Source organism: Phyllostomus hastatus, unplaced genomic scaffold (genome assembly GCF_019186645.2).
Source record: "Phyllostomus hastatus isolate PE091 unplaced genomic scaffold, TTU_PhHast_1.1 phas_contig_80, whole genome shotgun sequence".
In the NCBI taxonomy this organism is placed as follows: Eukaryota; Metazoa; Chordata; class Mammalia; order Chiroptera; family Phyllostomidae; genus Phyllostomus; species Phyllostomus hastatus.
Window position 1 is genome coordinate 45,850,219 of NW_025333960.1, and position 14,839 is coordinate 45,865,057.

General features: G+C 42.1%; 1 protein-coding gene across 1 annotated transcript in view; it reads left to right on the top strand.

The window, feature by feature from the left end:
• Nucleotides 1-14,839, top strand: part of ONECUT2 (one cut homeobox 2) — a 50,320-nt gene that overhangs the window by 16,396 nt on the left and 19,085 nt on the right. The window lies entirely within an intron of this gene.

A 14,839-nucleotide genomic window follows, 5' to 3' on the forward strand; every position in this document is an offset into this window, starting at 1 on the left:
CCTTCTGGACACCTCAAATCTCAAATCACCTTCTCTGAAATCTCTCCAGCCTTTCTCTTCTCTCCCTTTCCTGAACTCCGGTTGCATTATCTGTTCCAGAATACACAGACGCTTCTGGGCTGTGGTCTTACATCACCCCCTGTGTTGTCTGTGTCTCCTTTTCCTATGGCTCTTTCCTCGTGTCCATGGCAAACCCATAGTAGGAATTTTTCAAAGCAAGTCATTCTATGGACTGCTGCCTATCTTTATAAAGTCTCCTAATTTCAGTCACTATGAGGAAATGGGTTGTGTGTATATGTGTACTTAGGACTGACTTTCCTTTGTAGCCTCTCCTTTTTGAAAAGGGATATTCTTCTCTATAAATGTTTTGTTCCTGGACAGAAGTATTTCCTGACATAATGTAAGCCAAAAACTGGATTTCTCTGCTAATCAGGAATGAGAAATCCACTTGATACGGATAAGACAGTGCCCACAATGGCTTGGTTAATGACAAAGTTTGCCTGCTTCCACCCGAAGCGAAAAATGTTACCCTGAAAACACATTAGCAAATCAGAGGGAGTGGTTTCCCTTTTTATGGCATTTTAATTATCAGTAAAGTAAATTTGCATATAAATGGTCATTACTTGATATACTGCAAATTCTTAGATTGTTATTGATTTAAATTTACCTGTAAAGAAAAAAGCCAGAGGTCAATATGTTATATTGATACATTTACCCTTTTCCTTCCCCATTTCCTTATCTTTTAGCAAATGAGAACATAAATAAAGCTGCTTGAGATCCTTGAGACCTAGCAAGTAGTTCAACAATTTTCAGGGACATTAGACACAGTTTTGCAAAGCAGTTAAGAATTTTTAAAAAAATTGTTTTAGCTTTTTTTCACCTTGATTTTACTGGATTTTAAAGATTTGAGTGGATAAATCCTCATTTACCTTCACAGTATCTGTATAGGATTGAGTGAAAACAGATTCCATGATTATCTTAACTTTAATAAGAAACTGAAACTTAACTAATTTGCTTATGTGGAAATTATATAATTGCCTTGTGTGTATTTTATCTTTTTTAAAGTTATGTTTTGACATTCATGTTACATAAGTAATAAACTATGAAGATCAAGCATATATGAACAGAAGTCAGTGTTAACATTAAAACATTGTTGATTTTTTTCCTTAATGCTTTTTAATTGAATGCAGGCTGGGCCCAGTGATAAATGGGTATGCTCAGTAAGCAATTGACTTAAGTGACTGTCATTCGTGTGCCTTGCACAGCCAAACCAAGTTTCCTTTGACAAGGAGGCAGAGACAGGAAGGGCTGGGCAGAGCAGGACGCAGGTCTGAGGCCCCCCTGAAGAGCCTTAGCCTCCCAGTTGGAGGCCGAACTCTCCTTGGCTGGGGCACCGTGCCCTGCGTGTAGCTGGCACCAAAGGGCACATACTCTCCTTTTTTCTCTTCTGCCTCCTCCTCTACCTTCTTCCCATGGGAGCAGGAGGAGTCGGTGCTGCTGAGTTCCCCCCTCCCTGACCAGTTTTCCACCCAGAGCCTCTGCCTTGGGCTTCCACAGGCAGATTCCAGCAAGTCAATTCAAAGGGCAGGGTGGAGACTAGGTAGATGATTGTGTGGGAGGAGAAAGGGAGGGAAATTCACAGCAGAGATAAGGTGGGCTTTTCTCTCGTAAGCCACAGCAGCCCAGGAGCCTGTGTTCGCCTCCTTAGGCAGCCCATGAGATATGCACAGATGCATTCCTATAAGATTCGGACAAGGAGCCCCAAACTCAGAAGAGAGGAAGTCTGGAGCAGGTCCTGGGAACAGGGTCTGTAGGGCCCAGAGTCCTCGCTCCTAGACTGCTGGGCAGGGACGGGAGGCGCCCAGCACTCTCAGAGCTGACCTCCGGCCGGGGGAGCAGTGCAAGGAATGGTCTTTGGCTGTGGAGTCAGACAGGCTCGGGCATTAATTCTGCCCACGCTAGCTCTAACTTAACCTCTCGGAGTCTCCGTTTCCTCCTCTATAACATGGGAATAACCTGTCCACTTTGGAGAGCAGGTGTAAGTACTAGAGATGATTTGTATAAAGGAGCTTCCGGGTAATAGGCTGATGAACTGTCTTCAGGATGTCCCTACAGAATCCCTTGTTTAGAGTGGTGACCTGAGGGACAAGATGGCTCTGGGTGTTGGGGAGGGAGAGAGAAAGAAAATTAAGTTCAGATTTTATTCAACTTCTATTATGTGCTACATACCAGCTACCCATTGTCACAATAATGCTGAGTAACAGACCACTCCAGAACTCATTGAATGCAACGGCAAGCATTTTTTCCTCACTTACCTGCAGGACTCAGCTGATCTCAGCAGGTCCCAGCAGGACCCGCCAGTGCATCTGTGGTTCAGCTGACTTGATCATGTGTGTGGGGGTGGCTCCACTCCACACATTTCCCATCACTTCTGGGACCATTTCGGGGACCTGGACATGTTCTTCTCGTAGCAATGGCAAAGGGGCAAGCACAAGCAATAACACACTCTAACATTCCGTGGGTGAAAGCAGGTCATGTGACTGAGCCCAGAGACGGAGTGCAAAGGCACCCCAAGGTTACGTGGTAGGGTGCATGGGTAAGAGGAAGAGTGAATTGGGAGCTTTTTCTCTCCTTTTGCAATCTACTTCATCCCGCATATTTTGGTGCACCTTTATTCTTGCAGGAAGCCATTTCTATGGTAGGGGTAGGATAGGAAAACAAATTGGGAACAAACGGAAAATAAAGGTAGAAGTATGCTAAAATACTTCAATATTTTATACTATCCGCAAGTAACAAACCTGTGCCCAACTTGAGAGCAGCCGTGTTTCTATGCATGATGATCGTGTGTGGACATGCCTGACCTGCTGGTGTAGATCATGGCAGGCAAGGACTCTGAGCCTTGCTTTCCTTCACCTTCCTGCTAGCGCTGCCACAGTGCCTAACACGTAGTTGGCACTCAGTACATATGAAATGCCATTGATCCCCACTCTAGTGTCCGGTGGGCAGGTAGTGTCCACGAGGAGGCCCCTCCAGCCCCACCAGATGACCACATGCGGCTCTACGTTTATTTCAAAATGAGGCTTCATTTTTAACTTTTCTACTTTTCTTTCCGACTGAAATAATCATCAGACATCCAAGGTGCAAAAGCATCGCCTACAGAAGTTTAACCATCTGATTCAGATCTCAGTTATTCCGTGCCCATAAAATCCAAACAATGGGAACCCTTTGCTGAGGGTCTGCCCGTGAATAGAGAAACAATTCAAAGGGTGTATCAAAAAGATCAAAAGATGTACTCATTTGTGACTCCATCAGTGCCTCGGGTGTGTTGGTTTTTAACCTTACGCTCTATGTCTGGGGCATGTTTTGTAAAAAGCATAAGCAGCGTTCAAAAGTACTTGACGGTTTTGCCTTGATTCTCAACGCGGGCGTTAAGAGACGCCTCCCATTAGTGAGTATGCCCCTCGTCGATGTGTTTATTTGCTTCGCCCTTCTCTGCCCGTCCCCTAATGGTCTGGTGCACAGAGGGCTACTTGAGCTGATTTATATGGATCTCAGTGGCTCTCATTGGTGCATACTTAATTCAGAGAGGTGATCACATTGATTTCCTTGCCCTACTTTTCGAGGCATCGTACTAACATAGATGTCTCAGCTGCTCTAACTGCATTGTCTGAAAAGGAAAACATTTTAAGCCTTTGGAAGCAGTTTTGATGGACATTTCATTGTGTTCTATATTACTTACTTAATTAAATTTCCTTCACATCGAGGTCTGTTTAAAATTAAATTGAGAAATATTCTTGCGTTCCATTGGGCGGATAACTTTGTTTAGCTGGGTTTGTTCTGCGTCCATATGAAATGGCATCCTGTGAGTCAATACCCAGTGCTCACACGTCCCATGGATATGAAGCAGGGACACCCGTGGTAGGCTCCATCTGCTGGGACACCCAGGAGATGTCGTCTCCTGTTACTCGTAACGAGCTGACCCTGAACTTGTTTACCTTGTAGTTCCAGAAAGTCCTAGTGTTTTGTGCCTGCAGGTTGGCAGGCTGATTTACTTGGATGCTGAGTGTTATGAACAAAATTGGTAACTCTTTCACAGATTAGCAGGAGTCCTGGGACTCTTATTTACAACCTCTTTGTAGTCCAAGGCAGCTAGCTTCCTCTGGGGCGTACAGAAGTCTTACTTGCATTGCTTGAGGGGCTAGGATTCCAAACTGGGTTTGAAAACAAATAGGGTGAGTTGTCCGAGGATTCATCCCCAGTGAAGAGGTGAGATTCCCGAAGTATCTTTGGAAGCCAGACACAGGAGAAAGTCTTTATCTCCCAGCTCCACCCACCCTGCTCCTGAAGACAGCAAAACAGACCCTCCTCAGCCTGTACCCTAGCTTTCTCTGAGACAGCCAGCCGTTCCACCAAATTCAACAGCAAGGGAACCTAGGGTGAGAGAGCCTGAATTGGAGACTTGGCATTCCATAAGCACTGTTTACTATTTTTAAAAACAGTCCCCAAAACCTGTTTTATGTTGCATTGTTAATTAGCCTTTAAACATTTCAGAACTCATTAGAATCTTCAAGGTTTTCAAGTGTGTCTTTACCATTGTCTCAGTCCTTTCGGGCGGCTGTAACAAACCACACAAACTCGGAGGCTTAAAAACAACCAAAATGTATCGCTCACAGTGCTGGAGGCTGGAAGTCCAAGATCAGGGTGCCAGCGTGTTCGGGTGAGGGCCCTCCTCCAGGTCACAGACTTCTCACTGAGTCCTCACAGGGCCAAAGGGGTTAGGGAGCTCTCTGGAGTCTCTTTTGTAGGGCACTAATCCTGTCCATAAAGGTTCCACCCTTGTGCCTTAAGCACATCCCAAAGGCCCCACCTACCAATACCATCACCGTTGGGAGTTAGGATGTCAGTATATGAATTGTGGGGTCATAGACATTCAGCCCATAGCAATCTCTGTGCCTCGAATAACAGGTACATCGCAAGGTACATATAGATGCTTAGAACAAACAACATTGTGAATGCTTGTTAATTTAGTGTTATTATTAAATTACACTTTGTAACATCTTTCTATATAAGCAAGGCTTTGGCCTAAGTCACCGACTCTCCCATAGTCTTTGTGTTAAGGGTACTGCCTGGTGTCGTCATTGAGAGCATGAGCGTGGCTATTAGATCCAATTTGTGTCCCACTACACCACTCACTGGCTGTGAGACCTCAGGCAAGTGATTAGCTTCGGAGAGCCGCAGTTGCCTCCTCTGTAGAGTGGGGATAAGGCTGGCGTCTGACCTCATGGAGTTGGTGTGCGGATGAAGTGAGACACCGCAAGTGCCTAGCGCTGCACCTGACACACTACCTCTAATTTCCTCCGTACTACAGGCGACACCCTATTCCTCGTGGACAAATCTATTCTTCAGCATAATTTTTGCATCCTTTTCACTGGTGCAATTTGTGACGAGAGAGGTTGCCAGACGCCACATTGCGTCCTGGATATGGTCCTCCCAAACCGGTCAAACACACAGCAGTACTGCTGACTCCTCCCCACCACCCCACTCCCCCACCCCCGTGTCCTTTGAAGACCCTCCTAACAATGATGGGCACGCTACTAAGCTGGTGTTTAGAACACGGAAGCCTTCTGTGTGCACAGTAGGTCCTGGCGGAACCCTTCCTGACGTAAGTGGGGATAGAGCCCATTTGGCAAGTGTGGTACACGTTGAGCACAAACTCCACGTTAGACAGAATTTCATGATTTTACGTGTAAAAATTGCAGCCCAGTCAACAAGACTCAACTCATTCTACATCCCCATCATGATCGCAGGTTCGAGGAGGCCGTCACATCAGAAAGTCATTTTCCCAGACATCCAGGGGGCCGTGAGGCTGGAAGTGCTGAGAATGACTTCCTCTTTAGCATCTTTTCTGGTTTCCGTGTGTATGGACCCTGCCTCTTAATCATCGTCCCCAAGTCCATTTATTGTGCTTTCACTTGGGCTCCCTTCTAGTGCCCTGAAGGGTTTCTGCCTTAGGGAGGTGGGGAGGGAGGGAGGAATCCCACAGATACCCCACTAATTGCTTATTCTGAAGTAGCAACTTATTTGCTAATAGAGGATTTTGAAGGTGGCAGCCTCTGCATCCTCAACACGCAAGTCAATTTAAACAGTCTCTGGAATCCTTTCCTGACCCCAAATTACTCCCAAGGATTAATTGTCCTAGTGGTTTCATGGCCACATTATTTCATATTCATTAGTGTTTTCATGAAAAATTATAACACTAATTAGAGTGGCTTCCAGTTAATTCACTTGGTGATTCATTACTCTCTCCTCTCTTGATGTTCTGCATGTGGTCATCTTGGAGAAAGCATCCACGGGGTAATTACAGTTCTATTCCCTGAATGATTGCCTAATGCCATTAGTTCTGATCCACAGGTGCACCCTGGGCGGCTGTGTGGGCCTGGTTACAGCTGCACCCTGACACTGCCCTTTGGATGCAGGGAGAGAGGCCAGTCCTGCAGTGAGGACTGGCCTCTGGAGGGTCCAGTGCGGCACAGGGGAGGGAGCCTTTTAAAGAGAAAGAACTGGGGGCAGAGCTTCTTGGTGGTAAGTGAACATCACTTTACTCTCTTCTGGAACCTGAGGTAAGGACAGAAAGGTGCCAAGAGAAACCTGTCCCGAGAACTTGTACCTGGAAGAGAACTAGGCAAGCCAACTCTCTTCGGCTTTGCCAAATGTGTGGCCAGGTGCTGCCTAGACTCTGGAAGCCTGGGTCTCTCAGAATTCTAACACCAGTTCTTCTCATGGCCAGTTCACTTGACCTTACACCCATTCGGATTTTTGTTAAAAATCCAGAAAGTATCATATTGGATGTGGAAAAACTGGGAACCTTGTGCACTGTTGGTAGGAATGTGAAATGTTGAAGCTGCTATGAGAATATAGCAGTTCCTCAAAATATTAAAAGGAGAATTTCCATGTGATCTAGCAGTACCATTTCTGGGCATATATTTCCTTTTTTTCTGGGTATATTTTCAAATAATTGAAAGCAGGGTCTTGAAGAGATATTTGCACACCCATGTCCACAGCAGCATCATGCACGGTACTCAGAGGGTGGAAACAACCAAGTGTCCATCAGTGGATGAATAAACAAAATGTGGTATAAACCGAAAGTGTGATATTATTTAGCCTTAGACAGGAGGGAAATTCTGACACATGTTACAACATGGATGAATCTTGAAGACATTATGCTAAGAGAAATAAGCCAGTCACCAAAAAAATATGCATACACTGTGTGATTTTACTTATATGACCTAGCTAGAGTAGTCAGCTTCCTAAAAACAAAAAGTGGAATGGTGGTTTTTGCCAGAGCCTGTGGAGAGAGTTGTTGTTCAATGGTATGGCTACCTGTTTTACAAGATGAAAACGTTCTGCATATTGATTGCACAACAGTGTGGATATATTTGACACTACTGAAGTGTGTACTTAAAATGGTGAACTTAGCCTTGGCTGGTTACTCAGTTGGTCAGAGTGTCATCCCAATATACCAAGGTTGTGGGTGTGATCCCTGTCAGGAAAGGTACACGAGTCAACCCATGAATGCATATATAAGTGAAATGACAAATCAATCTCTCTTTCTTCCTCCCTCCCTCCCTCTCCCTCCCCACCTCATCAATAAATTAAAAAAAATTTTTAATGGTTAAGATGGTAAATCTTATATGTATTTTATCACACTTTGTTTTAAAAGATTATTTGTCATTAATGTTGTAATGCTTGCTTAATTTTAAAAACTGGAAAATTGAAAAAAAGTCTTTCTATCCTCAGCAGGGAAAGAAAAGTGGTAGTTTCAGTCTCTCCTTTTTTTTTAACTTATTCCTAGGTACTTGTTTTTTTCTATGATTTTTTTCTCCATTGCATTTTCCAATAGGTTACTTTTGGTGTGTAGGAAAGCTATAGGTTTTTTAAATGTGTTATTGTAAAAGAAAACATGCTTACGGGGAATGCATGAAACGTAAATGGATTGCTTAGTTAATTCTCGGAAAGCAAACTGAATGTTGCCAGTGCTCCAGAAGTCCTCCACACGCCCCTTTCTTATCCAAAAACCCTCCCTCAACTATAAAGGTTAGCAGGACTCTTCCTTTTATGATAATCACCTCTTGGCTTAGTTTCAAAGTTCTGAACACTGATGTAAGTACTCCTAACCACGAGTTTGGTTTTGCCAGCTTTCTAAAACTTCATAAAAATGGATTCACTCTGTGTATATTTCTTTGTGTCTGGCTTTATTTTTCTCTTCAGGTTGCTGCATGTAGTGGTGACTCACCCTTTCTCATAGCTATAGAGTATTATATTAAACTAACACGCCACAGCTTACCCATTTTCCTGTTGATAGGCACTTGGGTAGTTTCTAGCATTGTTACAAACAGAGCTACTCTGGACATCTTGAGCATGTGTTTTAATGTACATAAATATCTATTTCTTAAGAATTCAAAAACAGGTACTTTATTTGAAAGGCAATCCCAAAAAGCACTGGTAAAGGAGTGAAGAAATAAGACAGAGAAGGGAAGACCTGGCCAGTGTGGCTCAGTCGGTTGGAGCATCGTCTGGTACACTGAAAGTACAGGGGTTCTATTCCCCATCAGGGCACTTACCTAGGCTGTGGGTAGAATCCCTGGTCAGGGCATGTATGGGTTTACACAATGAAAAACAGATTGAATACTGAAAGGACACTGGTTTTTGTTTGTTCTAGAAACAAACAAAAAACAGAAGGGAAGAAACCCAGTAATGTTGGCTTTATCAAGCACTTTTCCACCATGGGAAACTGGAAAACGTTTCAGCATTCTTCCGCCTGGAGAATGAGGGTGTTGGGATATTCATCTGGGAGCTCTCATCAGCCACTGATTCGGGAAGCCCCTGGGAGGTTCCACAGCCCTTCTAGCCTGCCCTGCATGTGGACAGAACAGGCTCTGGCAACCAGAGGAAGCCCTTAGGCAGCGAGGTGAAGGTGCTAGCAGTTGGCAGTGGGCTGGCATGCATCGCAATGATGAAGGCCAAGTGAGGGTGCCGGCCCATGACAGCATCTGCACCAGGGCAGTCTGTCTACAGAGGACTTGGGCATGCACATCTTCAACCATAGCAGATACTGCCAAACAGTTTCCTTCTTCTTTTTTTTTTAAAGATTTTTATTTATTTATTTATAGAGAGGAAAGGGAGGGAGATAGAGAGAGAGAGAGAAACATCAATGTGTGGTTGCTGGGGGCCATGGCCTGCAACCCAGGCATGTATCCTGACTGGGAATCGAACCTGCGACACTTTGGTTCGCAGCCCGCGTTCAATCCACAGAGCTATGCCAGCCAGGGCTGCCAAACAGTTTTCTAACCTGTTGTAGCAATTTCCATCCCCACTGGCAACCTAGGAGAATTTTCATTTCTTTTCCAGCACTTGGTATTGAGAGACTTCTACTTTAAGCCATGTTGGTGGACATGTAATGTTGTTTTAAACTTGTAATTCCTGGATTACTAGTAATTTTAAGCATGTTTATTTTAATTTTTTATCCTCACCTGAGCATAGGTTTCCATTGACTTGAGAGAGAGATATATTGGATACAGAACATCAATCAGGGTGCCTCTCGTATACACCCTAGGCTCGTGCCCTGATGGGAACCAAACCAACAACCTCTATATATTTATATATAAAACTTTAAAGATTTTATTTATTTTTAGAGAGAGAGGGAGGGAGGTGAAAGAAAGGGAGAGAAACACTGACGCTGGGATGTTGGAGAGGAACGTCAGTTGGCTGCCTCCTACACACCCCCCGCTGGGCTCATACCCACCACCCAGGCATGTGCACTGAATTAGGAATGAAACTGGCAACCTCTCGTCTTGCAGGGCGGTGCCAGACCCACTGAGTTATACCAGGCAGGACCGAACCAGCCACCGTTTGGTGTATGGAAGGACACTCCAACCAACTGAGCCATGAGAACAGGGCTTAAGTGTCTTTTTACATAATTATTGGAAATTTGAATTTCTTCTGTGAAGTGCCTGTTCAAGTCTGCCTGTTCTTATATTAGGATGTCTGACTCCTTCTTATTGATTTCTAAGACATTTTATGTATTCTAGATTCAGGCCCTTTGTCAGTCATACGTGTTGCAAATATTCGTGGCTCTCCTTTTACTCTTTCTCTTTTTTTCTATTTTAGTTTCTTCTTCATTTCTTTTGATACACAGAAGTTCTTAACTTTAATGTGCTCTAATATATAACCTTTGGGTCAGTACTTTTTCAGTCTTAAGAAATATTTCCCATGATTATGAAGGTATTACTCTATTATTTTCTAAAAGCTTTACTGTTTTGCCATTTGCACTAAGGTCTGTGATACATGCAGAACTTATTTTTTTTCTGTACAGCATGAAGTAGGGGTCAGGAATTAAGCCTCAACTAATACCTATCCAGTTACCCCAACTCCATTATTGGAAGGAACACATGTATGTTCTGCAGAACCAATCTTGTCACTGAATCAAGTGTCTATATGTGCATAGGTCTGTCTGTGGGCCTTCTGTTCTGTTCTACTGGTCTATTGTATATCCTTGTTCCAACACTACATCATTATAGTCTTATTGAAGGTCTTGACGGTTGATCCAGCAGGTCCTCTCGTCTTGTTCTTCTTCATCAAGAATAGCTTCATGCCTTGGCCAGGTGGCTCAGTTTGTTGAAGTATTGTCCCATGCACCAAAAGGTCACAGGTTCAATCCCTGGTCAGGGTGAGTACAGGAGGCAACCACTTGATGTTTCTCTCTCACATCTCTCTCTGTCTCTCTCTCTCTCTCCACCCTCTTCCTTTTCTTCTCTCTCTAAAACCAACAAAAACACACCCTCTGGTGGGGATGTAAAAAAAAAAAAAAAGAATGGTTTGGCTATTCCTTGATTTTTTTTCATTCTCATATGGATTTTAGAATCAGTTTGTCAAATCCCCAAAAGTGAAAGGAAAGAAGAAAGGAAGGGAAGGAAGGAAATCTGCAGGGATTTTGATTGGAGATTTGATTAAATCTATAGATAGATATGTAGAGACTTAAACTCTTTATAATACTAAGTCTTTTAATCCTTTCATTTAGGTATTCATGAACTTCTCTAACAAAGTTTACAGTTTTTTCTGAGTCTTGCATAACTCTTGTTAGATTCACTCCTTTGTGCTTGATTTTTTATCCTATTTGTAAATAGTACCTTTTTCTTTTTGTTTGTTGTATTATGTAGAAATACAACTGATTTTTGTCTACTGATACAGAGTCTAGGAATCCTGCTAAATTCTTTTAAAAATATTTTTACCCTCACCCGAGGACTTTTTTTTTTTCATTGCTTTTTTTTAGAGAGAGAAGAAGGGAGAAAGGAAGGGAGAGGGAGAAATGTCAATGTGAGAAAGAAGCATCAACTCGTTGCATCTCTTACGCATCTAGAAAGGGCTCATACACACCTAGACTGGGAACTGAACCTGTGAAACTCTTTGGTTTCAGGACAATACTCCAACCAACTGAGTCATACCAGGCTGGGCCTAAATTATTGTATTAATTCTAATAGTTAATCTGTGTATTATCTTAGATTTTCTATGTATGCACAATCAACATTAATTTTTGTATGTTCATATTATAACTGACCACCTTACTGAACTTTCTTATTTGTTCAACAATTGAATATTCAAATTCTTGGATGTTCAAAGTTAAAAAAATCTATTAACTTATAATTATGAGGGTTATTTCTGCCTGGAGAAGCAGAATAGAGTAGCTGTTAGGTTCAAGGAGTCTGGAATTAGGCTGAGTGTGAATCCCAACTTCATTACTTACTACGTAACGTTGCTTAATTTGCTTCATCTTCTGTGACTCAGTATCATTAACTATAAATCACTTCATAGGTTGATTGTAAAAATTAAATGAGTTCAGCCCTGGCTGGCATAGCTCAGTGGATTGAGTGCGGGCTGCGAACCAAAGCGTCACAGGTTCGATTCCCAGTCAGGGCACATGCCTGGGTTGCAGTCCACGGCCCCCAGCAACCGCACATTGATGTTTCTCTCTCTCTTGCTCTCTTTCTCCCTCCCTTCCCTCTCTAAAAATAAATTTTAAAAATCTTTTAAAAATTAAATGAGATCATATACTTAGAACTGTGCCTGTTGAATACCAAGCACTCAGCTCTTGTCAGCTTTTGTCATTTTATCCATTATATTCATTCCTTTCTAAATTTTCACTTCTTAGTTGTTTTTTCTTATTTTATGGCATTGACTACCTTTCCAGCATAATATTGAAAAGGAGTGGTCCTTTTAAGCCTCACCTGAAACTTAACACTTTAAAATATTTCCTTTTAGTCTTTTCTTGTAGACATTATTGTTTATCTTTCATCTGATGGACTTGTGAATCTTGTGTTAAACTCTACAAGAGGGGGATATTTCTCCAGAGGAAACTCTTTTTTTTTTTTTCCCAAACTCTGTTGTTCACATAGTGATAGAAAACATGAGTTATTTGTTTTTGAACATCACTGAGATCCTGTTGCAGAAGAAGGCACCAGCCCTTCCCCCTTCCCACAGCTTCCTCGGCGCAGCGTTTCCGAAGAGGTGTGTTGAACAGCCGGACCGTCTCCCACAGTGGCTGTGCCAGTTTACATTTCACCAGCCATGAGCGAGGGCTCCTTTTCCTCCACAACTTCTCCAACGTCTGTCATTACCTGTCTGGTTGATAACAGCCATTCAAACAGATGTGAGGTGGTAGCTCGTTGTACTTTGGGTTTGCGTTTTCGCTAATATCTAGTGAAGTTCAGCATCTTTCATGTATCTGTTGGCCATTTGTGTGTCTTCTTGGGAGAGGTAGACACCTGCCCATTTTTTTTAATTGGACTGTTTGTTTGGTGTTGAATTTCATGAGTTCTTTATATAGTTTGGAAATTAAGCCCTTGTCAGAGCTGCTGTTTACAGATAATCTCCCATTTGCTCAGTTGCCTTTTTGTTTTGTTGACGGTTTGTTTTGCTGTGCAGAAGCTTTTCAGTTTGGTATAGTCCCATCCATTTATTTTTGCCTTCACTTCCCTTGTCTTTGGGGTCAAATTCATAAACTGTTCTCTACAACCAAGGTCCATAGGTTTACTACCTATGTTTTCTTCTATGTAATTGATTGTTGCAGATCTTATATTTAGGTCTTTGATCCATTTTGCATTAATTTTTGTACATGGGAACAAGTTTCACTCTTGGTCCAATTTCATTCCCTGCGTGCGACTTTCCCTCTTATTACTGCTTTTGCTGCATCCCAGAAGTTTTATCATTCTCGTTGGTCTCTAAATATCTTTTGATCTCTATTTCTTTGACCCAGTCATGTTTTAGTAGCATTTTGTTTAATCTCCACATATTTGTGGGTTTCTTTACTACCTTAGTAGTTGATTTCTAATTTCAAAACACACGGTCAGGGAATATGCTTGGTATGATTTCAATCTTCTTAAACTGGTTGAGGCTAGTTTTGTGAGACAACCTATGGTCTGTCCTTGAGAATGTTCCATGGGCACTGGAAAATAAAGTATAACCTGATGTTCTGGGATGAAAGGCTCCGTAAATGACAATTATATCCATTTGACCTAATGTGTCATTTAAGGCTGATGTTTCTTGATTGATTTCTGTTTGGATGACCTATCTAGAGCTGTCAATGGAGTATTTAGGTTCCCAACTATGACTGTACTTTGGTCTGTTTCTCTCTTTAGTTCTGTGAGTAGTTGCTTTATATATTTCAGTGTTCCCTGATTGATTGCATATATATTAAGAAGCATTATGTCTTCTTGATGTGGTGTCCCCTTTACCATTATAAAATGTCCATCTTTGCCTCTTGTTACCTTTGTTATCTTGAATATATTTTGCCAGATATAAGTGTGGCTACACCTGCTTTTCTGTGGATGTTATTTGCTTGGAGATTCATTTTTCCACCCTTTTACTTTGAATCTACTTTTGTTTTTACAGCTTAGATGTGCCTCCTGAAGGCAGCATTTGGTTGGGTTTTCTTTTTGTATCTCATCTACTCCTCTGTGCCTCTTTATTGGTGACTTCAGTCCACTTACACTAGGGTAATTATTGATGTATGAGGATTTTCTATAGCCATTATATCCTTTGTTTTCTGATAGCTCTATGCCTCCATTCTTTTCCTTTGTGTTCCTGTCTGTTTTTGTTTGGTGGTATTCCATATATCTTTCCTCTGTTTTCTTTTTTGAGCTATGTGTCTCAGTGTTGGGTTTTTGTGTGTGGTTTTTCATAAACCATTAGGTTTATGAAAAAGTTTCATATATACTGTAGTTTTTTATTCCTTTTGAATGCATCTGATCTCCATTCTCCTTTTCAAATTCAGACCTTTATCTGCCTTTCATGTCTTTTTGTTGTCATAAATTATACTTGCTCATGTTATAAGTTTGTTGGTGATCTTACTCATACATAGTCTTGTGACCTTTTGTTCTTTGTTTCAGGTCAAATGACCTCCTTGAGTGTTTCCTGCAATGGCAGTCTTCTGGTGATAAATTCCTTCAGTTTCTGTGTGTATGCAAAAGTCTTTATTTCTCCTTCATATTTAAAGGATAATTTCGCTGGATATATTATTCTCGGTTGGTAGTTTCTCTCTTTCAGTAGTTATCAGTATAGCCATCAGTATAGCCCTGAGGCTCAGTAGTTAGTATATTTGGTTCCTCTTCTGGCTTGTAGAGTTTCTGCTGAGAAGTCTGATGATAACCTGATGGGCTCTGCTTTATAGGTCATTCCCTTCTTTTCCCTGGCTGCTTTGAGAATTCTTTGTCATTAATTTTTGACAGTTTTAATAAAATATGCCTTGGAGAGCACCTCTTTGGATCGAGGTAACCAGATGTTCTGT